Source organism: Mesoplodon bidens (genome assembly GCF_964165515.1).
Source record: "Mesoplodon bidens genome assembly, chromosome: 2".
Taxonomy (NCBI): domain Eukaryota; kingdom Metazoa; phylum Chordata; class Mammalia; order Artiodactyla; family Ziphiidae; genus Mesoplodon; species Mesoplodon bidens.
The window spans coordinates 96220255-96245773 of record NC_138177.1 but is presented as its reverse complement, the minus strand read 5'-3'; positions in this window follow the sequence as shown (position 1 = coordinate 96245773).

The window sequence follows — 25519 nt, the reverse complement described above, 5'->3', positions numbered from 1 at the left end:
ATGAACATTTGTTGTTGTGGTATAAATGCTTGGAAATTTAGGCATAGAAAGATGGAATATATTGATGCCAGGAAGAGACTAGGGTGAATATTTGTCTTGTTTATGGTCTTCCTAGCTCCTTCTGAATTCCCCACTTAAAATCTCTCACCTTGTGGTAGATCATTCTGAGGTAGAAGACAGAAATGCTTTCCTACTTTCCATTAGAGTGAGAATGTAGGTTGGAGAGAACCCACCTGGGAGTCAGTTCAGAAGAGAGCGACATGAAAATGTCACATGCAGAGAATTAATTCTTGTGAGAACAACGGAGAGACAATGAGCTTTCAGAAGTCACACACACACAGAGTTCTGAGTGTGCAGTTCCATGCTCTGCATGGGCAGTACAAACTGTACTGCTGTGGTGGTGACAGTGGAGCCTTACTCCACTCCATATTGTATGAGTGACCGCATAACCTTTAATATATTCTTTTTCTGTGTATCTTGGATGGAATGGGTTCTGTTATTTATAGCTAAAAACGATTCCTGATACATGGATATTTGTAGTAACCAAAAGGAGAAATGTAGGCAATAATCTGGTCAGCCATCATAGAAGAAGTGATATATATTTTTTAAAACACCCCACTCAGTGTTAAAAAGATTGAACAATCTCACCAAAGTCTCAACTCATGCAATTAGAATTGCTCCCTCCTCAGCCATAAGGTATACACATCTGCCCCAGTTTAAGAAAATCTCATACATAAAATCCTAACTTACAAAACAGGTATACTAAAAGGTCTTCCTTTTTTATTTTATCAAAAGATTTACCATATTAAAAAATTAACTATATATTTTACTTAACTGGCCAGTTCCCCATTTATTTACTACATTGTCATTTATTAAGAAATTCTGTTTTTAAAGAGTTCTTCAAGACCATATCTGCTACATAAATAGAGATTTGCTTTTATTTAAGCATGATAATTTAAATGCTTGGTTGGGAAGTTGTGAAATCACCACTCCCCAAGGCCTAACAAAGGACTCCAAAAGCACTTTCAAAATTGAAATGCTTTTTTTAATATCAACATTATGAAGAATGTATACTGTTGAGGAATATGTTTATTATTTAAGATTTTTAAATGAAGACAATAAAACACATTTCTAACTAAAAATTCAGCATTACAAAACAGTGTGCCTTTCAATTCCTAAATGTTTTTGTGTTAACGTGGCTAACTATTGATTTTGTAGAGTCACTATAATCCATTTTGTAGTTATTTTTTCAGTTGTAAAATTTAAAAATCTTTTTTGGGGGGACTTATGGTACTATACAAGTAGTTTTTTACAGTGATGATGGTGCAATAACTATGCCTGCATCAGATATGTGTATGTGTGTATATGTGTTGTACTATATGGCACCACACTTATAAATACCCTTAAATCCCTTTTAGGTTCACCAGTTCACAGCGGATGTTGAACACCTCTTAGACATTTAAGAGCATCATAAAAAAAAACTATTTCTGGAGGCTTGTGTTTATGCTTGGAATAGATCTCCTCCCCAGCAAGTTGAAAGCGCATTAAAAGGATTTGATCTCAGTCTTTGTGAGATGTTTGCTTTCCTATTAGAGAGCTGATCTTACAGCTGTAACATGAGCAGTTGTCTCTTTAATTACTAGGAACTTGACTTTATAAGAACTGCAGGAGCAGAACTTGGTGACTGATATTTAACCTGATGATAGATGCAGAGATTTCACAATTGAAAAAAAGAAGATTTCGCTTTTTCAGGACAGCTGAAAAATATGTTAGAGCTACATCTTTTAAAGCTTTCTAGAGACGTTCTAGATTTCAGATTATGTAATAAGCTCTGCTATTTAAGTTCTGTCTTCCAACTAAAGTGTTGGATCTTATTACAGCCCAGGAATATTATTTTTCCATAAATGGGATCTCATGAAATTTTGACTCAAATATTGGTAGGCTGTACTTTATAGAGTTTTACCATATCAGTGCAGCAATAGTGAATGACTTATTTGATATATTCAATTATTACTATTCCCAATACCATTCGAACCTTCAAAATCCTGACCCTCAGTTAATAATTTCCTAAATGGCTTTAATTGATTAGCTGCATCAAGGTAATCAAAGGTTAGTGGAAAAGTTTTAAGGAGGAGTTGAAAGCACAAATCTTGGGTTTCATTGGTGAGGAGAAATTGGAACTGAGGTTGTCAAATGTTTTTAGTCTGTTTTTGATCATAGCAAAAGCTGAACATGGAGATTAGTAGTTTTGCCTTCATGCATTTGATCTGGCCAAAGAACAACCTACTTTAAACTGAAAGGTTACATATTTTCACCTGCAATCTGTAGATATGGATGTGTTTATAGTAATCTCTCAGTTATCCTAGCATGTGTATGTCATCTTATCTCTCAGATGCTCAGAAACAAGATGTTTCATTTATGTACTCCCTGATATTTCCATGAAAAAAGTGCCGTAGGTGTTTTCTACTGTTACAAACTGCCTGTATATCTGTTTTAGACTCTTCACAGCCCTCTGGGATCATCTCTAAGTGGACTTCTGCTTGCAAACGAAAGATGTTAAAATTTCCAGGACTGAAAGCTAGTGTGTCTGTCAGGCCTATTGTTCATGACATATTTCTGTTGGTGTGACATCTCTTGCAGTGACCTTCCTCCTGTTCCACCTCTCTTTCCATAGAATGCCCTCTATTTCCATTTATATACCAAATCCTACAAATGTTACTCTACACTATTTCCTTCTCCTAAACTCATGCATTAATTCTCACTGATTTCTGGTCTCCAGTCTTGATCCCTTCAAATCATTTGACTCCTGTGCTGAAAAGAATTACCATTACCTACTGGATAAAGTTTAGACTTAGAAAACAAGGTTCTCCATGATATGGCTTACTAACCACTCTAGCCTTACTGCTTGTAATATCCTTATAAGATATTATGATATTTCATGCCCTTGGACCTCTACTTTGCCTCACCTTAAAATCTTCTTCTATTTTACTTTTCTAGCTCTTATCCATCCCTTTAAGATACAGCTCATAGAATATACCTTCTAGCATACATCCTCTGGTGCCCCAGACTTAATCAGTGCCCCTCCTTTGGGGACCCATGGAATCTTGTGTACGCCTTACCATTGCATTACATTAATATCATATGCTATTATGTCTATCTTGCCCTTCCCAACTTCTATTTCTGAACCTTGTCTGGCTCATGGTAGCTGCGCAGTAAGTGTTTACGAAAGCGAATTACATTTATTTCTTATCTGCCTCTGGTCTGTTCATCTATCTCTTTCTTTTTCCTCATTCCGCATGCTCCTGGTTGCTGATTGGTGTATTTGTGATGACTCTGCCTTACTATATAAATCTCCAACTTTATATATATTTCCTACTTTCACATCCTTCTCATAGTGTTATGGCTTCAGTACAATTAGGCATTCCTAGAGTCAGATGGAGAATACTGGAAACAGTTTTGATTTTAGAATGTTTTCTTTCTTTCTTCTTTTTTTTAAACTAACATCTTTATTGGAGTATAATTGCTTTACAATGTTGTGTTTGTTTCTGCTGTATCACAAAGTGAATCAGCTGAACATATACATATATCCCCATATCTCCTCCCTCTTGCATCTTCCTCCCACCCTCCCTATCGCACCCCTCTAGGTGGTCACAAAGCACCGATGGAAAATGGAAGTCAAGAACTCCTTAAAGAAGCCTGTCCTGTCTTTTAATTGCTAATGACCTGTCCTGTTAGGATCCTCACAGGCAGCCTGAGGCAATCTACATAAAGATGAAATCATATATAGGCAGGATTTACAGGAAGGATTTTGAAATTAGAAAGCTTTTGTTCTTGACCTAAGAGTCCTGTTGCATTGTCTTTAACTAATGTGAAAATAAAGACCTAACAATTGACATAAGAAGTTCAGCTTTAAGATATTTGGTCTGCCTGAGTTCCCAGTGAAATCAGAACCTGGTTTGAGTGAAAGAGGCTTCTGATTTTGAGACAGTTACTATATATGTCATGTTCATTGTCAGCCACACATCCCTCTCAATCTGCAACTTAATGCCTAAAATTTTGTACAATTTTAAACTTTTGTAAAATTTTACATAATAAACTCAGATTTTTGAAGTTTAACTTTGTGAGGTTTTTCTCCCCCAACCATCTCCATATGCACAAATTTCCCTAAACGGTCTTAGGCACTCAAAGATATTTGACCCACATCATGAACAATTAGCTCAACATCTCTCAGTAGTGAGCTGATGAATTTTTCACAAATGCTGTGGTTTGTAAATGTAAGGCATCTTTAACTGAACGGCTGTTTCAACCCGTCAAGTGATTAGTCAAATAAAGGATGTTGCAAGAGCGCACATTCAACGTGTAACACTCTAGGAGTACAGTAATAATGCAAGTTTGTACCGTGGATCTAAATCAGTATTTTACATTGAAAAGTGACTTCTCTGTGAACACATCACTGGATGTGCAAGTCATTGTGGAATATTTTGATTTCTGGAACCAAGACATTGATCCCAGCTGATTTCTCTTCTGAACATATTTTATCTTTGTCTCTCAGTAGCTTTATTGCCTAGCAGAAGTAAATTCCCCTGGTATGAACAGTTTCTCTATAATTTTGAATTGTAAACAAGTCTTTTTTAAAAAAATAAGATTTCCCTGAACTGGTACACTTTTCTTTTTTTTGAATTTTATTTTATTGATTTTTTTATACAGCAGGTTCTTATTAGTTACCCATTTTATACATATTAGTGCATACACGTCAATCCCAATCTCCCAATTCATCCCCCCGCCACTGCTTTCCTCCCTTGGTGTCCATACATTTGTTCTCTACATCTGTGTCTCAATTTCTGCCCTGTAAACCAGTTTGGTACACTTTTCTTAATCCCTAAGAATTCTGAAATTAATATCCAGTTTAACATGAGGTAGACCAGGTGTGCACATGCTCTTCCTTCCCTTCTGTTGCTCTTGAAGACATGCCCCTGCATCTGCATAAGGCCAACCCCTCTGATTTTAGCTGATCTACTCATAGACTGTTCCCACAGGAATCCTTTCTCTCCTGAACTCTCTCTCTCCTCAGTCATTTCAATCAGCCAATGAACACAATCATTCATATCTATTTTAAAAAACAAAAACCTACTAGACAACAGAATAGAGTCCTTAACTCCACAGCATCTTTAGTTTGGCACCCACCCATGTATCTGACTTTTTGAAGCAGAATGCTGTCTCTATTCACTTTCTTTCTATTTTCTTCTCGACCCTTTTGCCCACATATGGTAACTTCATTGCACTGTGGGCCCTAATTAATAGCCTCCTTGTATGCATGCGCTTTGGTCTCTAACTTTGTAGTCTCTCACCCACTCTGTTTCCGGGAGGACTTGGACTTGCCTTTGCCAATAGGTTGTGAGAGAAATGATGGTGTGCCAGTTTTCAGCCAATGTTTCAGGAAGACTTGTGCCCTTCTGCTCTCTTTCTTGGAACCCTGCCACCATTCTGAAAACAAGCCAGGACAGTCCTTTGGGTGGTTGAGAAACCCGGCAAAACATTGTTCCACCTGAGGCTGTTCTAGAGCAGTCAATCCCTAGGATACTCAGTGGTTAATTGCAGTTACATGAGCTAACCCTGTTGACATCAGCTGAGACTTGTCCAGATGAGCGGAGCCACCCAGATGATCCATAGACTTGTGAGAAATAACTGTTATTTTAAGCCACTGAGTTCTGTAGTGGTTTATTACACAGCAATAACTAGTTACCATATTCCACTGATCTGGCTTTCATTGCCACCACACTTCTAAAAGTGACCTTATTCTTATCAAGGTCACCAGGGCCCTCTAATTCACGACATCTTAGAGTCAATTATTTGACAAAATGCTCCTTTTTGAAATTCTTTTCTAGGCCTTCATGATATCACATTTACTTGGTTTCCTGCTACCTCACTGATGTTCATCCTCAATCTCCCTTACTTCTTTTCCTCCTCTGCCAGATGTTTAAATGTTGGAAATCACAGGGGTCTATGTGTGTCCTCCTTTCCATTTCAAAAATATGTTTTCTTTTATAATATCATTCAGTTCCATGGATTCAAATACTACTTATGTGATGATATCTCTCAAATATAAATCCCCTTTTCCATATCTTTTCTCTGAATTCTAGAATCACATTTCTAGAAGCTTGTTTAGCATCTTCACTCAGATATACAATAGACATTACAAACTTAACATGGCAAAAGATAACTATTTTTCTACCTTCCAATTTTTTAGTTTCTTTCTGGGTCTTTATCATCCAGGCCCCCAAACCAAAAACCCAATTCACAAATATGTTGCTAGCTCTACTTCCAGAATGCATCATGAATGTGATCATACCCCACCAACTCCTACAACTGTAGTCTGACCCACCCTCATGTCTTATTTGCCCAACTGTACTTGCCTCTTAATTGATATTCCTGCTTTCATTCTTAATCTATAGTCAATCCTCTTCACAGTAGCTCGAACAGTTTTTTAAAAGTTTAAATCTAATCACATCATTACTTTGCTTATACTCCTCCAATGGCTTTCCATACCAACTGGAAGAAAATCCAAACTTCTTACCTTATTTTCTAAAACCCTCTCTGATCTGTCTATAGCTGCCTTCTCTGGTCTCATCTCTGACCACTCTCATTTTTTACACTGTTCTCCAGCCACTCTCATTTTCCTTCTGTCCCTCAAGCACTCCAAGATCCCCTCTGTCTCTTAGCCTCTGCACTTGCTGTTCCTACTGCCTGGAATTTTCTTTACTGTATATTTCATAGTTGGTACTTTTTTCAACATTCTAGTGTTAGATAAAAATGTCATATTTTCATACCAGGATTTTGGGGCCATTCTTGCTCAAATAGCTTCCTTCTACAGCCCCCAATTCATTCTCTAAGCCACCATCTTGTTTTATTTATTTTCTTCATAGCACTTATTTATATTCTAGTTCTTATGTAAAAGCAGCTTATTTATTCATTTCTAATATGGTTATTGTCAATCTTTCTCCATTAGAGTGTAGTCTTCCTGAAACTAGACTCTTGCTTGCCTTGTGAACTGCTGTACTATATACTCCATGCCCAGGACAGTACCTGGCACTGAGTGGGTATTCAGTAAGGATGTAGTGAAAGAATGAATGCATCTGAAATGGAGCACTACTGATGAATATGTCAAAATATTGGATCTTGATCTTATTTCAAAAATAATGACAAGAACCCACAATGTATTTCCAAATCCTTAGGGTCTTTAAATGTGTAAAAATAAGGTATTACAATGGATTAAACCTGTGAAATCTCTTTATTAATGGCATTGATCTAGTCATTGACTTAGCTTTTGTATTAGCCAGCAGAAAGGTACTGATGTGAAAACACGTGTCCTTTGCCCTGGCAGCTGGCCTTTCACGAAATTGATTTTCCAAATGCCATTGATTTGCAACATATAAAGTTAAATTGTGTCATGAATGAGCTACTTTCAGGTTTGCATATCCATGATGTACCGAGGAGATGCCATATACAATCAATGATTTTATTTAGGAATGAAAATTTATGTTTTCAAATGAGAAATATTCCCTTCATAGAAATATTAAAAATGTATCCTTTAAGATTTAGCTTAAGCATTACCTTCCCTGGCAAGCATTCCTTGATCTTTTAGGAAATTCCAGTCACATCTTCTTCTTGGGCACCTAGTGCCTGAATGCATTGATGCATTGAAATTTTAATTGCTGATTGACATCTGCTTTTTCCCACCAAACCTTGAGGTCCTTCAAACAGATCCCACAACTTCTTCATCTTTCTTCTTCTTGAATGCAGATCCTGATTTTGGCAGTCTTTAGTCAGTTTGTAAAATAAAGTAAGCTCAAGCAAATGTTTATTGAATTGAATGAAATAAATACATATTGGTTTGAATTACTACTTAATGGTTTATGTGAATATCTAAGCTTACCTTCAGAATGTGAAACTTCGGACGGTAGAAACAATGTATTGTATTTCTCTTAAAGTCCTCTTAGAGTATAGTACACTACTCTGCATATGGCAGCTCTCTCCTCCTCTGGATTTGGGCTCCACACAGACTAACTACCACCACCAGGATTAGGGGCATTTGTAGTCAACTTCCACATAGGCTTCTACATTAAATCACTATCTTGACTCCTGTCCTGATGAGCTGCCTGGATAATACTAACACTTCATGAACTTTTAAGAGGCAGCATAGTTTATAGTTCCATGACTTTGGGCATTTTACATAATCTCATTTTTTTTATCGGTAACTAACTCATGGAGTTGTTACGAGGATCACATAAATTAGAATACACAAAGTACATGAAAAGTTCTAAATGTCTGGTTCATATTAGATTATAAAGAACTGTTAGATATTAATAATAATAATAAAAATAATAATGTTTTTATTGTTATTATTATTATTACTCTTTCCTGAGGCCTACATCAGAGCTCAGTCTTGGAAGTCACATCTTCGCCTCCTATTTTCTGCTTTGCTTAAGCCACCAGACCTGGGGCCTCAAAAGTCAGGCTGAGCCAACAGATCCTAGGAGAATGTTCAAAGTGGGAAGAGTTTTCATCAGTCTATATCAGGGTAATGGAGACATTTCTTTACTCCTCCCACTAATGGTTCTACATTCAATCCTGAGCAAGGAGTAAGTGGTACCTTTAAAAGTGAAACCTTTATGTGTCCTTTCCTCTATTTTGATTTTGTGCATTAGACATACAAGTTGGTTTGGGAGCGGGCTAGCTATGAGTGAGAAGGTTAAAGTAGCACCTGGTCAACACATAAAAATACTCACTGAGGGAAATAAATTTTCTTTGTGTTGATGTTTTCCTTTACAGAAGGAACTCCAGTGTAATGAGCTGGCTCTTCAGGAATAAATCAGTAGAAGGAAGGTACAACTTATGAGAAAAGTTGGTAAGCAGATTCCTGAACCTGAGGCAAGAAATCTTCTTGGCTACCTTGGGTGTAAGTCTCCAAAATATGTATGAGCTGAACTAACTGCTATGAAAACCCAACAAGTCAGCTTTTATCACACAAGACTAGACTAGGAAAGGCAATGGGGATTTCAAAAACTCTGAACTGTTTAACAAAATCTAACCAGATCTTAGGGAGTGCGAAATAAACTTTTTAGGGTACTCTTTCTTACACTTCTAGTTAATAGTTTTATGATTATTCTAGTCCTTACTGAGGAAGTAGGAAGTACAACTGCCCCTTCTTTTTAATTTTACTGTTTTCTCAGAGAACTTCTGTACATAAGCATTTACAATCCATTGATTATCCAGTTCTTATTAGATTCAATGTATATGTCTCAATCATGGAAAATACGATATATAATACTTTCCCTCAGGAAGATGATAAGAATTATGGTGTAAAAAAAAGTCATAAAAAGCACAAAAGTGAACTTTAGCTTTTTTCTGCATCTTTCTGTTGAATCATATTTAGTATTAATTTAAGCTCTGTATTCAATGGAAAAATGATCAAGTTTACATACTAAAATTATTACATTATAAACAAAATAACTATGGCTTTACTTTGATGGAAATTTTTCAAATTTTACTGATCATGGTGTCAATTAAAGTTGACTCCCACTTCTTCATGATGCCATAGTTATTAATAATTATGGCTATTTATACATCTAGAAAGATACTCTTACATTTGGCTGATGGGCAAGTCAATCTCTAACTTGCAAATTAAGTTCTCCAAAGTGACAATGTTCTCAGAATTCCCACTGTGCTCACTACTCATTCCAGGCACCTGGTACATCTGTTTCCTCTCCTCCTTAGAGTGCTGTGCTCTTTTGTTGTTATTTTTAATCTTCCTATTCTAACTATTTTGATACCTCAGTCCTTTCCAGAGGTAAAGTATCAATCAATCACAAATAAAGAATATATATGAAAAAATATATATATACGGCCCAGATCATTATTATAGACATGAGAAGTAGGTTATCATTAAAGGCAGTGTGCCTGGAATTTTTGAAAGTACATGTTCCAGACTAAAATTATAGACTTTAGAAAAGAATTTGGATCTTTCTTTGGAAATATCCTATAGTTAATAAATCCGAAAATGTCTAGAGTATTATAAGTTTTTCTTCCTGTCATATTTAAGAATCTGTTAGAAAAGCATGTAGTCAGAATAAAATATTTGGCTAGAATTTCTAGCCAAAGAAGGGAAGAAAAAGAATTAAAAAGGAAAGGGTATTGTTTTCTTATGGCTGTTTTAACAAATTACCACAAATTTAGTAGCTTTAAACAACAATAATTTATTATCTTATAGCTCTGGAGGTCAGAAGCCCAAAATCAGTCTCACTGGGCTAAAGTCAAGGTGTTGGCAGGCTAGTTCCTTCTGGGGGCTCTGAGGGGAGGTTCTGTTTCCTTATCTTTCTCAGCTTCTAGAGACCTGCATTCCTTGCCTCATGATCCCCCTCCTCCTATCACTACAATCTTGTGCTTTCTTTGGTACATCTACTACTGTAATACAATCTTCTTCTGCTTTCTTAGAAGGATACTAATTATTATTTGGGCCCACTGGGATAAGTCAGGATAATCTCCCCATCTTAAGATCTTTCACAATCACATCTGCAAAGTCCGTCTTACAATGTAAGGTAACATATTAACATGTTCGGGGGATTTGGATGTTGACATCTTTGGGGGGCCATTATTCAGCCTACTATAGAAAGGAACATGCACAATAATTACAGAGATGATATGATTGTTCATACAATTTATTAAGGCTAATAAGAGAGTTTAGCTAGGTGGCTAGATATAAGACCCATTTAAAAATGCAGTTGCATTTTTATATATCAGGGTGAAAGAGAAAATGTAATGAAATATGAAAAACAAAACTAGAAAAACTTAAAAAAAAATAGAAGTCTGACAATGCCAATCTTGGTAAGGATGAGAACTCTCACACATTGTTAGTGGGAGTATAAAGTGGAACCACAAATTTGGAAGCAATTTAGTATTTTCTTGAAAGCTGAAGAGGTACACAACTTATGAACCAGAAATTCTCCTCCTAGGTATGTGCCTCTGTGTCCTAAGGGGCATAAGCAAGAATGTTCATAGCAGAATTGTTAACTGATTATGAGAGCAAAAGGTAGAAACAGCCCAAATGTCCAATAAGAAGATAGTAATTAAATACAGTGTGATATTCTCCACCATGGAGTACTATTTAGTAGTAAGAATGAATGACACCTACATGGAAAAAATGGATGAATCATAGAAGCATATTTTTGAAAGAAAAAAATCACAAGAAGCAACATGATATAATTTTAATAAAATTCCAAGAAATTTAGAATATATATTGTTAAAAATGCACATAGGTGTGATACAAATTTTTTAAAAAGCATTGAAGTGATAAACACAATATTCATAGTAGTGAATCAGTATGAGTGGAAACAGGCAGTTGGGTTTGGGAAGAAGACAACAGACATTTTAAAGTTATGTTCTAGTTGGTGCAGAGTTTTGTTTCTTTTTTCTATTAATATTCTTCAATATTTATATAGATGTTATTTACTTTTGCATGTATCAAATAGTTATAAATATTGTTTATATATATTATTTATATATAGTGTATACACATATATACATAAACAAAAATGTGTATATATATACATATATATATACACACATACAAGTTTAGAGGAAAAGAAAAGCAAGCAGTATAGCAGTGCCATTTTACCATGCACATGTGCTGCAAGTGGTCAGGTCCTATCACTTAGCACAAAAGCAAAGTCATATTCAAGTTCTCTGGCACATGTGGGACACACATGGAAATAAATATCTACGGAATATCAAATTTAAAAATAAAATAAATGTGTGCATTACCTGCAGACAATATACGGGGTGCTGTCTCTAGTTTAATCCACTGATTAGCAAATGAATTTTTAAGGCAGTTATGCTCAGAATATTTGATTTTTAATTCCTGAGTTTGTGTTTTGTTTCAGTTTTCTTTCTGGGGAATAGAACTGCCATTTTTTCTTTCTATATTTCAGAGGAATAATTTGATGGCAAGAGTTCCTGTGGCCCTATAAAGTCAAAATAATTCCTGCCCTTCGATAAGTCCAGAGTTGACTTTGAAACAAGCCTTTTCCTTTTGACTTTGAAACAAGCCTTTTCCTTTTATAGAACAGGGCATTGCTGGCCCCGCCTAGTGGCTGGGAGGTACCAATGGCACTGCTGAGATTACTAATCCTTAATTACACCCTAATACAATTAACATCCTAAATGCTATCAGCTTGGAGGAGCACTTTTAGACATAATATCTCAGCTTGATTTTTGACATTCTTTCTCAGATTGATTCTCTTATTTTCCTTCTGGCTCAGTGCACAGTTGTCTTTCCTTTAGCGTGGGTTCAGTTGGTCCATTCTGTTTTTTTAACACTTAGAGTATAATTGCTTTACAATGTTGTGTTAGTTTCTGCTGTATAACAAAGTGAATCAGCTATACATATACATATATCCCCATATCTCCTCCCTCTTGCGTCTCCCTCCCACCATCCCTATCCCACCCCTCTAGGTGGTCACAAAGCACTGAGCTGATCTCCCTGTGCTATGAGGCTGCTTCCCACTAGCTATCTATTTTACATTTGGTAGTGTATGTATGTCCATGCCACTCTCTCACTTCGTCCCAGCTTACCCTTCCCCCTCCCCTTGTCCTCAAGTCCATTCTCTACATCTGCATCTTTATTCCTGTCCTGCCCCTAGGTTCTTCAGAACCATCTTTTTTTTTTTTAGATTCCATATATATGTGTTAGCATACAGTATTTGTTTTTCTCTTTCTGACTTCACTCTGTATGACAGACTCTAGGTCCATCCACCTCACTACAAATAACTCAATTTCATTTCTTTTTATGGCTGAGTAATATTCCATTGTATATATGTGCCACATCTTCTTTATCCATTTATCTGTTGATGGACACTTAGGTTGCTGCCATGTCCTGGCTATTGTAAATAGAGCTGCAATGAACATTTTGGTACATGACTCTTTTTGAATTATGCTTTTCTCAGGGTATATGGCCAGTAGTGGGATTGCTGGGTCATATGGTAATTCTATTTTTAGTTTTTTAAGGAACCTCCATACTGTTCTTCCATAGTGGCTGTATCAATTTATAGTTGATACTGTATCAACTGTATCAACTCCATAGTGGCTGTATCCCACCAACAGTGCAAGAGGGTTCCCTTTTCTACACACCCTCTCCAGCATTTATTGTTTGTAGATTTTTTGATGATGGCCATTCTGACTGGTGTGAGGTGATACCTCATTGTAGTTTTGATTTGCATTTCTCTAATGATTAGTGATATTGAGCATCCTTTCATGTGTTTGTTGGAAATCTGTATATCTTTTGTCAGATTGATTCTCTTATTTTCCTTCTGGCTCAATGCACAGTTGTCTTTCCTTTAGCATAGGTTCACTTGGTCCATTCTTTACTGGAGCTCTCTGACAGGAGAGGAGCTACACTGGATATATTCAGGGAAAATATGATATCATGTTAGTTACATCATATTATTAGTGACTAATTAATTATTATTAATTTGTCAATGACTAATTAATTATTATTAATTAGTCAATGACTAATTAATTATGATTAATTAGTCAATGACATGTTTCCTGAAATTTAAAGTTTTTACTTTTACATGTAAGGCTTTTTTATTTACATAACATCAACATTTATCTAAGGATGTGGGAGAGAGTTTTGGGTGTCAGAAGGCTTATCTCAACACACTGTGTAGGCTGGAGCTCATTCTGCTTATATCTTACATATATGCATATAGTCCTGTGAGATTGATATCAGTTGTATTTTTACTCCAGGTAAGTAAAATAAGTCTCAGACAAGTGAATGATTTGGCTGAGGCCAACCAGTTAATAAGTTGCAGAGTTAGAATTAGAATCCAGCTCTTTTGACAATCCAGTGCTTTTGTTACTACCACACGTAGTCTATGATGTAAGACCAGTCCTAGAGCTGGTGATGACTCCCTGGGCAGAGCAGGCAGATGCTGTGGGGAGGAACTAGGACATACAGCTCTCGTTTAATGACTAATTGGCTCTTTCTACAGTGTTTAATTTCTTGATCCAATAAGATACATTTCACAATTCACTGGAAACTCATTTGAGTGGGGACCTTCTTGTGGGACCTGTTTTCTTCCATTTCCAGCCAGGCTTGCTGCTGCTCTGTCAGACCAAGACACCCCCTCTCTTTTTTCTTTGGTCAGAATATGTGAAGCCTTTCTGACCATAGAGTAGAGATCCCGGACTTTTTTTGTTTTGTTTTGTTTGCATTGGGTCTTCATTGCTGCTCTAGTTTGGACGAGCGGGGGCTACTGCTCGCTGCGGTACACGGGCTTCTCATTGAGGTGGCTTCTCTTGTTGCAGAGCATGAGCTCTAAGCACGCGGGCTTCAGTAGTTGTGGCTCTTGGGCTCCAGAGCGCAGGCTCGGTAGCTGTGGCTCACGGGCCCAGTTGCTCTGCGGCATTTGGGATCTTTCCCGACCAGGGCTCGAACCCGTGTCCCCTGCATTGGCAGGCAGATTCTTAACCACTGCGCCACCAGTGAAGCCCTGCTTTTGTTATTTTAGAAGGTTACAGTGTGATTGAAGGCTTGTTAAAATAGAGCTTTAAATTTATTTCTACCTTAGATTAGATATGGAAGTAAGTATATTCTGGGAAGAAAATCTAATGAGAAAAATAGCAGCATGTTCTAAGGTTCTTGTTCACCATATGAGGGGTTTTCCACCCATTCAGTCTTACCCATATGCCTCAGTCACTGTGCTTTCCCTAGTCAGCTTTGCTGCACACATGCCTCTGTCTGGCATCTAGAAGGGAGCTTTAAATTCCTGTATGTAGTCATACTTCAGGGGAAAAAAAATGCTCTTTTTATCTGGGCTAAACTACAAGCTTATTTCCCTTGGCTTATCTTATTAATATTTGATGGCATTTACCTTCAAAGTGACTTTGCACAGTTGCCCTGGAGTGTTTGCAAAAAGGAGGCTTTCTAATGCAAATCTGACTGTATTAAAAGTTTTAAAAAATTTGGCCCAAATGAGACTGCCTTCATAGTCAAATATTAGCCATCAAGGCGTTTATTCATTTTTTCATTCATTGATTTGTTTTTTAATTAAGTGTATGCAATAATTGATTAAACAAATATTTTCTGAACACCCTGTGGTGGTTATTAGCACTGGTCTAAGAGCTTATAGTTCAGTAGGGAAGGTGAGATATTGTAAAAACACCACAAAACTTCAAAAGATTGTGCTGTTGATAGAAATATATTTCAAGAAGGAAGGAGGAGAGTACCCACCAACCAGGCTCTGGGGGATGCCACACACTGCTTCTTAAACACATCAAAATTACAGGCTTCCTTTTACACTTAAGTATAAAAGACCCTTTTCCAGATTTGTCTTGTGTTCTGCAGGAAAGGAGGTGCCTCATGCACTTGGGTAGGGGAGATGAACTATGGTGAATGGTCAGTAGCAGAAGGAAAGAGGAGTCTGTCATTCCTTAATGAGCTTTGAACTATTTGAAAAGAATTACCTTAGAAATTCCAAATTGAGATATAGCATTTGAAATGCCATACTGGTCACAACTGTTGTCTAGTAAAACATTAAGGATCTTTTAAAGGGTTATTGGATTTGTACAGGAGAAAAAAATATTCAAGATCTATGAAGGGATTTCAGTGTTTGCCCAGGGGAGTAAAACATTAAGATTCTCTTTGTCAGTTGAGATGCTCACTTTTAGAGTATGGGACATGAAGTTCCATTAGTGATGGAGGGACCAATTGCCTTGCCACTGTGGCCCAGCAACCACAATGCTAAGAGAAGAATCAAGAGTCGATCAATGAAACTGGTGAGGATGAAATGCTCTGGGAGGACTGAGGAGACAGCAGAGAAGGCATATACAGGAGCTGTTGATTAATTGTCCTGGAAGAATGAGTAAACTGTGAAAAAGTGAAGACGAGGGAGACGTTTCTCTAAAAGGAAGTAATTTGTATACTGAAAAATGTTTATTGAGCCATTATTGTGAGAAAAAAATGTGTTAAATTATGGAGAGGATATAAGGGAGTATAAACTTACAATTTAATAAGATATAAATCCTATACACGAAAATGAGAGAGAATAATTGAATATCATTTTAAGTGATACAGAGGGAAGGTCTAAAAAAAGTTCAGAAGGGGATTTCCGTATAAGGTTGTATAACGTTGTCAAGTTAAAGACCTAAATATTCAAACTGCCATCATCCACTTCTTCCTAACAATGCTTTTAAAGGTAATTATTTTTCTTGCAAAGGAAATGTGGTCATACACATTCTTAATTATTTTTTTGGCTTAGTCATTTTTACTTTATGACATTAAGAGTACTGAAAACGGGAGTAAATTTAATAATTGAGTTCAACTTGGAAATCTGGTAAGTATACCATGTTATCTAGAGTCACATTCTTTTTTTTTTTTTTAAATGTTGAGCCTTTTAATTTTTATTTATTTATTTATTTATTTATTTTTGGCTGTGTTGGGTCTTCGTTTCTGTGCGAGGGCTTTCTGCAGTTGTGGCAAGCAGGGTCCGCTCTTCATCGCGGTGTGCGGGCCTCTCATTGTCGTGGCCTCTCTTGTTGCAGAGCACAGGCTCCAGACGCGCAGGCTCAGTAGTTGTGGCTCACGGGCTAGTTGCTCTGCGGCATGTGGGATCTTCCCAGACCAGGGCTCGAACCCGTGTCCCCTGCATTAGCAGGCAGATTCTCAACCGCTGCGCCACCAGGGAAGCCCCTAGAGTCACATTCTTAAAGTTGATCGTCAGATGTAGTTATGAGATTCCCTGATTCCTCTTTTCTTCTTCACCTGTATCTTATAAATCTCGTAATCTTTACTTCTCAAAGGATCCTGTACTATTCCTCTTCACTTCATTTGAACCTTTTAGCCCAAGCTACCATCATGTCTCCCCTGGACTATCATAATAGCTTCCTACTGATATCTTTCATTCTAATCTTGAGCCCTACAATCCAGCCTCCCATTCGAGCCAGTGACCCTTCTGAAAGGGACATTAGATAGTGTCACTCCTCATCTAAAACTCCTCAGTGGCTTCTCAAACTTACCAATGCCCACCGAGCTCTCTGACCTCATCACCTACCACTCTCCTTTTTGCTCCCCACATGCCAGCTACATTAGTATCCATCTACTTTTCTTGAATTTCAAACACACTGCCTCTTAGAGCATTTACATATCAGTTCCCTCTGCTCAGAATGCATGTCTCCCAATTTCAGTGTCTGGTGACCTTCATTCAGATCTCAGCTTTACATCATCTCCTCACGTGGATTTCCCTAACCTGATCATTTTCTATTACAATACGTTTTAAATTTTGTTATCTCTATCTGAAATTATCTCATTCGTTTACTTTATTAGCTCTGTCTCCAATTACAATATCGGAGTTCTTTCTCCTTCTTCATGGTTTTATCTCTAGAACTTAGAACAATACTTCTATCATGGTGAACTCCATAGATATTTATCAGATGAATGTTGAATTAAAGTTGAGGTGTTTTCTTCCTACTCATCTTCTACACTCGGAGGAGTAATTTACAGTTGTGGCTTGATTTCCAAAGGCTGATAAGGAGAATTAGTTTCACCAGAATTATAGTTTAAAACACTCTTAAGCTTACCATGGAGTAAAGCCTGTTTTACAGCCTTGTGGGAATCTGAACTTATGATTCTGAAACTTAATGTCCGTAAGATGAAACTCATCAATTGATGGTAAATTTAAAATAGCCTTCCAAAGAAATAAGAAAGCAGGAAATGCAAGAGGCAGTTGCTAATAAGTTGTAAATGTTTTTAATATGATATGAAAGTCTTAAATCATGAAAATGAAATAGTAAACATTTATCCTATTAGAGTCTTCTATATTATACAGGATATGCAGTATATATGAACTTAATATTATCTATATTTTTCTAAAGTAATATTATTAGACTTGATGTGAAAGCAACTGTGAACTGAAAGTGCACCATGAGCAAAATTTTGCTTATTCCGACAGCAATTTTGAATTTTATTTGCATCTATAATGAAATACATTTTATTTAAATCTATAATGATTGCTTGTTTGATCACTTCCATTTCTGCTAGGTACTCTGAGGGTCTGTTAAAGCCCTTCTGAAAATTGTGGTTTTCGTCATGAGCTTCTTTGGGCAAGTGGTAGAAACTTAGATCAACTTCACTGAAAAGGAAATTTGTTAGTCACAAAACCAGAAATTCCAGGAGGGTTCCATGAATATTTCTTTCTCTTTATTCACGTCTTAGTAATACTTGTCTCTGCTTTCCTTTAATCTCATCATCATTATCATCTATCTACTGATGATGAGCTCCTTCTAGTAAGTTAATAAAGGCTGGAGAAGCCCAGGGTGATATTCTCCTAGCATCAGACTCTAAAGGAAAGAAAAAGGTCTAGCTTATTCCCACAACTTATTCATTCAGTTGACTGACATTCTTTTAACTAATGTTGATTGAGCACACTTTCTGTCAGGCTAATCTCAAAAATTCTTGATTCTTACAGCCCTTGTTTATACCATGGGCCTCTTCCTGGCCAGAGGAATAGGGTATGTTGATAGGCAGTACTATGCCAAATGCCTCTACCTTGACTGAGGAAGTAGAGGGTATCATTATTTATATGGTTCCTGAAAGAAAGAGGGCATGTTGTTCCCAGTTATAGAAAGATAGGAAATGTGCTGGGCAGGCACAAACTCATAACTACAATATTTCACTCAAACAACGAGGATACTACATAATTAATGAGCTGGGCATAAGATTCAAGTTAAGTTGACAAAACAGTAAAAGACAAGAACCATTTTTTCCATTTCTTTTTTTTTTTTTTTTTTTTTTTTTTTTCTTCTTTTTGCGGTATGTGGGCCTCTCACTGCTGTGGCCTCTCCCGTTGCGGAGCACAGGCTCCAGACGCGCAGGCCCAGCGGCCATGGCTCACGGGCCCAGCCGCTCCGCGGCATATGGGATCCTCCCAGACCGGGGCACGAACCCGCATCCCCTGCATCGGCAGGCGGACTCTCAACCACTGTGCCACCAGGGAGGCCCCATTTCTTTATTTTTAAAAATTCTACTTTGGAAACAAATCTTAACTTGATCAAAGTTGCTTTTTACATACTTGTTCTCATTTCTAGCAAGGTTCCTTATGCAATTCCCAGTGCTGTTTAATTGAGATGTGGCTAAAACTTTGAGAGACTGCTTGAACTTCACAGTATATAATTTTTTTGTATAATTAAAAAAAGGAAATCCCCAAGTGAAAGTTAATAATTTCCATCTTGTGCCCTACAAAAGAGAAGCTTCATTTTGTCCATCTTAATGCTTATATAATTCTAAATTGAGATGAATACTCCTGTTTCCAGCACTTCCTCAAACGAATTTCTCTTCTAAACATTCATCACCCTAATACAGAGTTTTATATATTAATGGATCAGTTCTTCCTTATTTCTAAATTAATTATGGTCTTCTCCTGATTACCTCATCAGTTTAGATTCTGTCTGGAAAGCAAATTTCTTCTTTCTTTCTTGTTTTCTACAGCAAATGTATATTGACTACCAGCTATAAAGCAAGCATTTGGCTAAATTAAAGGAATGCAAGTTCTTTTCAGTAAGGCACTTGGTTGCTTATTACTAACTAGACTTCCTCCTCCCCCCAGCCCCTCCACCCTCTCCATCTCCACTGGATTTCTCTATATGAGAAGACTATGTGGCACAAATTTCAAACTCATTTGGGATTTGCTAATACCTAGTGATTCACTTCACTGAACTTATTATTTTTTAAAATTTCTACCACATTTACTTGAACAGATCTACTCTTTAGGAAAGTGTCCTGGATAGTTTTTATCACCTTGTGTTTTTACCACTTCATACTTTTCTGAGTGTTTTGTGATTTCATCTTATATTGATTTCTCTGACATCTGCTTGCCACTACTATCTGTGTTGATAATGTATGAGCTTTGAACATTTCTTAATGAATATCTATGTGGTTTCTGTTGGCCCTTCAGAAGAGATCAACTGGCCATTTTTGTAGGCCAATAATTATTTTTTGTCCTTCTTGAAGATGTTCAAAGGGGTAACCTTGGTGACTGTGAAGTGGTGCATATACTTGGGAATTTTAACTGTGACAAAATCAACAATATTGTGAAAGTGAATGCAATTTTCATTTACTTACCTAAGAAATTACTTTGTTTGTATCTTTTTTCCCTAGTTCCCCCTTTGGCCACTGAGGAAAATTACTTTCTTTATATTTTAGTGGCATCCTCATCTCTTTATCTTTCTAAGAATGGCTATTTTCTTCTATGAAACTTTGAATAAGAGAATGATATTTCTCATAAGCAAGATTCTTCATTTCAAAGTTGGATAGTCATTTACTTCTTTTAATCTTGTCTTCACAAATACTAATATGTGAGAATTTCCCTAATTCATTTAATAAATGAAGAATAAATAGCAGAGGCAGATATTTCAGAACCTCGTTACATGATGACCAGTTGTTCTGACCAGTAAAATGGATCACAGCATGTTCAAAACAGGCTTATGTTTTCCTGCTGCTCGTCATGAAACCTGACAGCAGCAAAACTCAGGGCTCATTTTTACTCTACTGAAGATTGTTTTCACTGGATGAATACAGACCCACTCACCACCATTGATTTTGGATATTACAATATAAAATAGTACATGTATTGAAAGAGAAACAATGACCTCTCTTCCTGTCTTAGCTTTATATTGACCAAATTACTTTCTTTAATTACTTCCAACACTTATTGTCAATATGAGGAGTTTTGGTGCCAGTTTTAAGTCATGCAACATTGGACAACCCCCTTAACCTCTATGACTCCCTAGTGGAGGCAGACTGAAGAATATCTAAGGTTGATTGCTGCTAAAATGTCTATGAATTAATAATACTTAGGCTATATAAAACATATTATCTCAGGCTGCTATTAACTCATTTATTCTTTTGTAATTATCTTTATCACTGTATCTTACTAGTACATTTCTAGAAGGCCTATACTATTTCTCTATTCTTTTATATTCTTCCACCTAGAGATTTGCACAAAGGACTCAGTTTGAATGAAGACGATGGTGATTTGGTTGGAATAATATTGATGATGCATTAGGTTTACTGACTCATTCCCACTTGTGAAGACTTAGGTATGGGAGAAGATAATCATGAGGTTGTTCATTGTTCTTAACTGTCTTCCTTTACGTAGCAGATGGTTTTTGTTTCCTCCTTCTCACAGCCTGAAACTCTACCCACTAAAGGCTGAGCATTGTTAACACCTGAGACTATATCCTGGGGCTTTTTTTCTGGTGGTAAGAGCACACTATGCCTCCAAGGAGAGAATATGGTTCCAGAAGCCGTCTTCATCCTTCATCCTTCAGCCGTCTTCCACAGAAATGGTGGAACATACCCACATCATAAGATTTTATTCTGCTAGAGAACAGTGTCTACTCAAATTTCTAATACCCTGCCTACCTTCACTGTCATTTTGTTGGCATGCCCACCATATTCCAGAGTGTTTAATTTAACTCTCATTGGCTTTTAAGAAGAATGTACGTAGGGAATGATTGGGGTCCAATAGTTTATTCATTCTTGCTTTAGTGAATATTAGCATAAGTAGATTTTTTTGCCTGCATTTCCTCAGCTAGAATCATTAAAGCAAACGTGGGGCTTCGATAGTGAGATGGGACAAAGGAAAGAAAATAGCAATTTGAAAACCAAGAATGCTTCAGGGAAAAAGCAAGCTGTCTGGGGGCTTGACATAAGGATCTTTGGGCAGTTTCTGTGTAGCATCATGACCATTGGGAACCAGGCAGACATAAGAAATAAATGCTAAGATGAAGTACATATTGGATTCTCAATAAATGAAGTAATGAGTGAGTATATAAAGTGTAAATGAAGTTGGAAATACCAGAAGTAAGTTTGTTTGTTTATTTGTTTGTTTTGAGAAAAGACATGGATTTTTTGAGAAAATATTGTGTTAATTTTATAAAAAGGGGAGTTTCCTTATTTTGGGCAATTGTTGGCCTAAAACTGAAATTGATTTACTAATGAAAGGTCAAATTGGTTGTATATGCTTGCTACTTTCCTTTAGTAGCCACAGAAGTTTAATAATTTGGAACAGGAAAATAAACAAGGTCAATATTACTTTTTTCAATGCAGTTTATATAGAAGCTCCTTCACACTTACTTTTTCCTAATGGTAGTTATTTGCCCTATTTTTACATAATTAATTCATGATGTATGATTTTATTTGAATTTAACATGCTAGCAAGAAAAAGAATCTATTTCATGCTATTGCTCTTGATTTGTAAATACATGGTTATGTTAAATAAACATGCATTCAGACACTTCTTGAAATATTTTATATGTAAACTGCCAGATTATAAAAAAATGCATAATTTTCTGTGCCACACCTAAACACACATTATAGTTTCCTGAAAAGAAGTTTGAAGGTCAGATTTGAAGTGCTATCTCCTGGTTATATGCGAGTATTTATACTTAGCTAACATGTTGTTGTGTTCTGTTCACAAGATATCTATTTACACCATCTCTTAGATTCTCTCAGATGATGAAATGCATGAGCAACTACCATTAAAAATGCAATTAGAAGACAGATGCTATCATAAAGGGCTAATAAACAAATTGAATGTAATCTTGTTATTACAGGATGTATGCATTTAAATATTGACTTATATTACATCGGGTTCACCATTTATTAGGAGTTGAAAACTCCAGACAAAACACATTTCGTCTTAATATTGTAAATGGTGATTAATCCATAGAGACAATGGGGAAGATAAAACACTTCAGAGTGCAAATAATGGAAATATAAAGGAAGACTGCTAATGTCAGCATATAAGCTGCTTATGTGAATTAGATAAATCTGTGAATCAAATCCTGAGACAAATAGGAACATGGAATAAAAAGAATTATGAACTAAGTGTTCATTGGTAACATTTGTCATATTGTTTCTATTTGTGACCAATATAGTGGCAGCTGATTAAAAGCTGCCACTTTCCATAGATAAATTCATCTACCAAAGCAATAATCTTAACAGTAGTTATAACAGCCATCTTACCCTAATGGCTACAATAATCAATTAAACAATTTGTTTGATGTACTACAAGTTCCTTGAAAGTCTGATTTCACTACTTTCTATTTATATGAATTATTTTTTAAAGATGTCTATGAACCCTTCCATTAGGCATTTATCAGAGGGAATGAACTCTGTTGACATAAAAAGCACTCAGGAAGCCTGAGTGGTGTCTTCTGTAGTCTAAGATTACCCTGTTGCAAGCCAGACTCAGATTTATTCCTATGGGGAGAACTATTGCTACCCAGAAGTATTCATACTGGTTCTTGTTCTTATCTTTCTCAGAATGGACTCATGGGATATTAACACCTGCATCAAGTGAATATTGCCTTCTCCATGCCTCTTGGTCTTAAGGTATTGAACATGGAACACTAACTCCTTTCTTTTCACTAACCCTAATGGGTAGCCTCTCCATGGCATATGATTTTCCCTGGTCCCTGTCTGTACTCATCCTAGCTCAGTTTCTGTGATCCTTCTTCATCTCTTATAGGGCTTCCTGGTCTCTTTATTCATTTAACAAAAAATTCAAGAGTGACTACTACATGTAAGGCACTGTTCTAGATTCCATGAAAACAGTAATAAAAAACCAAAATCCCTGCTCATGGAGTTTACACTGTAGTGGAGGAGGGCAGGTATTAGACAAGTAAATGTATTAAATACTGGGTATTGATAACTGCATGGCAAAAAATGAAGGAGATTAAAGACAAGCTTACAAAGAGTAATTAGGGAAGTCCTCTCTGATAGGGCAGCATTTGAACAAAGCCTGAAAAAGGTGAGAATGCAAGACATTTCAAAATCTGGGGGAAGAAGTTTACAGGTAAAACAATAAGAGACAAGGTATTGAAGTAGAAGTATGGTTAGAGAGTTCAAGGAACCTAGAGTAGTGAGTGAGGAGAATAGTAAATGAAGACAAAGAGAAAGTAGGGGGAGTTTAGGTACAAATCATATAGTCTCTAGTGGTTCAATGAGTTCTGAATGAGATGCGAAGTTATAGAAAGTTTTTGAGCAAAACCCCAGAAGCCCCTTTATGTTCCCTTGCAGTCAATGCTCCAAGAGTAGCCTCTTCTAACTTTTAACACCACAGATTACTTTGACTTGAACGTTATATAAATGGAATTGTGTGGTATGCTCCCTTGATTTTCTAACTTATTTTATTCGTTATATTTGATAGATTTATCCATATTGTTAGATATATTTGTAATTTAATCATCCTCATTGTTGTACTGACTTTGTACAAATATGACACAATTTATTTATGCATGTTACTAGTAATTGACATTTAAATTGGTTTGGCTGTCATGGACAGTGTTGCTTTGAACTTTTCTTTTTTTTTACATTGCTTTGAACACATGAATACGTTTTGTTTGGTCATCTACAAAGAGGTGGAATTGCTGGGTCAGAGGTTATGTATATATTCAACTTTAATAAATACTACCAAAATATTTTCCAAGACAGTTGTAACAATGTACACTTCTATCAACAGTGTTTGAGAGTTCTAGCTGTCCTGATAGTCATGCCTTTATGTAATCTACAACCCTCGCTTCTGTGTATGCTGGACCCAGTGACTTGCTTTTAATCTATAGAATATGGCAACAGTGACAGAATGTTACATCTGAGATTAGGCTGTAAAAACTGTGACTTTGAATGTTTTGCTGGCACTCCTGCCACCTTGCTTGCTTCCTCCAATGAAGCCAGCTATGTTGTGACCTGCCATAAAGAAAGGCCTTGTGAGTAGGAACTGAGGAAGTCAAGGCTTCAGTCCAACAGCCAGGTAGGAAGTGAATTCTGCCAACAACCACTGGAGTGAGCTTGGAAGCAGATTCACCTTTAGTTGACTTTAGTTTAAGATGACTGCAACCTTGTGAGAGACTCAGAGTCAGAAGACCCAACACAGATTCTTTTATTTTTTTTTTACACCTTTATTGGAGTATAATTGCTTTACAATGGTGTGCTAGTTTCTGCTTTATAACAAAGTGAATCAGTTATACATATACATATGTTCCCATATCTCTTCCCTCTTGCGTCTCTCTCCCTCCCACCCTCCCTATCCCATCCATCCAGGTGGTCACAAAGCACCGAGCTGATCTCCCTGTGCTATGCGGCTGCATCCCACTAGCTATCTGTTTTACATTTGGTAGTGTATATATGTCCATGCCACTCTCTCACTTTGTCACAGCTTACCCTTCCCCCTCCCCATATCCTCAAGTCCATTCTCAAGTAGGTCTGTGTCTTTATTCCCATCCTACCCCTAGGTACTTCATGACCTTTTTTTCCCCTTAGATTCCATGTATATGTGTTAGCATACGGTATTTGTCTTTCTCTTTCTGACTTACTTCGATCTGTATGACAGACTCTAGGTCCATCCACCTCACTACAAATAACTCAATTTTGTTTCTTTTTATGGCTGAGTAATATTCCATTGTATAT